Below are 2,520 nucleotides of genomic sequence, written 5' to 3'. Positions count from 1 at the left end.
GTACAAATCCTAATGCTGCTAATCTCATCTTCTCTTATTTTTTTAGCCTTAAAAGGTGGAAACAAATAACAATGCTTGTTCAGTGTTCTGCCTCTTTAAATAGGATACATTATACTGGACAGGCCTAAGACTTCTATAAACCTGGTAGTATTAGGAGCTAAGGACAATTATTAGGTGGTTGTTTAATCTATTTGTCAAACCCTTCAGAGAGCCATTGGCTATATTGACACTTCATAATACTTGTCCCCACAGAATATCAAATAAATATCAAAATATAAAAGGATAGCTATTTTCTATGTTCATGCATGCTCCTCTGCGGTTGAACCTTTTTTTACTTTGGAAAACCACTTTCTCTCCAGCACTACAATCTCAGGCCAAACGTCAACTTTGCATACACAATACCTCATGATCTAAAGGGATGCTGTAATGAGATCTCCTTAGTGTAATGATGCTCTTTATGGAACAAATGCTGGAGTTTAATGATTCAAATGAATTAATACAATATTCACTGCACTCTCTGTAAGGATGTAAGAAAGCCAAATGTTCACTACAATGATGGTCACATCCAGCACTTTCGTTTTGCTGGGTTGATGCTCATTGCAACCCGAAAGGGCCTTAACAAATTAATTTTCTTTTGTCATGGGGAGCATTTGTTCAATGATCACATAATTCTATAGTCTATATTCTGTTCATTCTCTTGCCTTTGCTTATTTTTGGATTAAGACAATAAAAATAGTATGCATGGCAGATACTGGATAGGCTAGACATTGTACGATGAACTTCCACCGGGCTCAGCAAGACATCTTTTTTATATATATATATATATATATATATATATATATATATATATATATATATACACAAAAAATAAAACCCTTAGAGGTGTAAGTCATGTGATTTTATGGGGTCTTTTCATAGGCAGTCGTTTGGTTTTGTACATTTGCTGGAATGTCGCGTCAAGGGACAAACAAAGCCTCAGCCTGCTGGACACAGATGGAGACACATTCACACGCTCTGACAGACATCAACACATAGTAATAACTATAAAGCAAATGCAGCTGTGCACTTTCTAATACATTTTAACAGTTAAATACAGGGCTACCAGTTAACAAAAAAAAAAAAAAAAAAAAACACAACCACCAACCCCCCCAAAACGCACACACAAAGCCAGCTCTTTTCTAGAGAAATGGAATACGTAATGCTCTCTAAGGTAACTTAGCAAGAGCATTGCAGATATCTGACGTAGTTTAATGAACAACCATTTGTTTGAGAAACAAATGAATTCAGGATGGATCTCCTCAAGGCCAGCTGGTTGTAGTTTATGGGGACAAAGCATCTGTGCAACTTTGACCCTTGAGACTTTTCCTCCCAGCCCAACATGTTGGGATAGGGCTGTAATGATCCAGCGGAGAGACCCACTTGAGAAAAACTCAGTTGTGAGGATCTCAAAAGGGTGGGAAAGGTTACTCAGAACTCTATTATTCATCTGCTCAGTGAGTCAGAGAGCCAAGCATTTCTGCATTTGGTAACTACTTATTGACTGAAACTCGTCTATAAGGAGGTAGGTCAAAAACGTTGGATCTGCTAATTTGTCCTTTAATACCACAGTGATTGTGGGGTTAAGATTTAATTCCCTTCAGTGGGAGTCACTTTCTTTTTTTACTCCAGAAACATAAAAAAGGACCAAATCAGTGTTGCAGAGTAACTGTTTGTGAAACATTTGCACATGCCATTATCACAAATGTAATCCAATAGGTCTGTCAGGCCTATATGATGAGATTTCCATGTGTATCTGTGTGTATTTTTTGGCAAGCATGACATTATTTCTAATGGAATTAATGCTGTTATAGAGGGAGTGTGTGCATTCAAAGGCCTGAGGGGAGGTGAGGGAACTGGCAGAGTAGCCCCACAGGGTCCCATGTTGCTGTCAAGAGTCCACCGGCGGTTTCCTGTTTGAACACCTCTACCTTGGTTTTGTTCCAAAACCCAACTCACCGCAAGACTCCGGTGTAGATGCACAAAGACTAAATTATTCTATATTCTGTTCATCCTTTACACAGGTCTCACCCTCAGAGACCACATCATGTAAAAGCACATTTAGAAGGCTGGCACTGTGCAACTGAACATTTTCTATGGAATGCTTTGTCCACATATGGCAGAGAGGTATATGGAAGTCAATAAAGAAGAACATTGAGTATAATGTCCTACATGTGCCCTCTGCTGGGTTTGGTTTTTTTTTCCTTTAAGAAAGTGCTCCACCTACTGGCAGTTACAGAAAATGTCATAACTCATAGACTGGGGGGGAAAAGATGCATGTTTCCATATCAAAGTTTATTGCTGACATGCATGTAGAGATCTGATGAAGTAGAAAAATATGTTATTTATACAAACGTGTTTTTCATCTGTACAATTACGCAGTTTTCTGTATCTAGATGCCCATGTCTGACCAAGCAGCTTACAACACATTATCCCATTGGGTTTAAAGTTAAACTACACCACGTCATATCCTACACCAAGTTT

The 2,520-nt window shown here is 38.4% G+C and overlaps 1 protein-coding gene across 1 annotated transcript in view; it reads right to left on the bottom strand.

The window, feature by feature from the left end:
- Positions 1-2,199: 2,199 nt before the first annotated feature.
- stk40 (serine/threonine kinase 40) overlaps positions 2,200-2,520 on the bottom strand; it is a 19,432-nt gene continuing 19,111 nt past the window's right edge. The window contains exon 12 of the mRNA XM_034873918.1: positions 2,200-2,490. The gene's annotated coding sequence lies outside the window, so the exon portion shown is untranslated. The remainder of the gene's footprint in view (positions 2,491-2,520) is intronic.

This window comes from Etheostoma cragini, chromosome 6 (genome assembly GCF_013103735.1).
Source record: "Etheostoma cragini isolate CJK2018 chromosome 6, CSU_Ecrag_1.0, whole genome shotgun sequence".
Taxonomy (NCBI): Eukaryota; Metazoa; Chordata; class Actinopteri; order Perciformes; family Percidae; genus Etheostoma; species Etheostoma cragini.
Note: the sequence above shows the minus strand (reverse complement) of the source record. Positions and strands in the feature narration are given on the sequence as shown.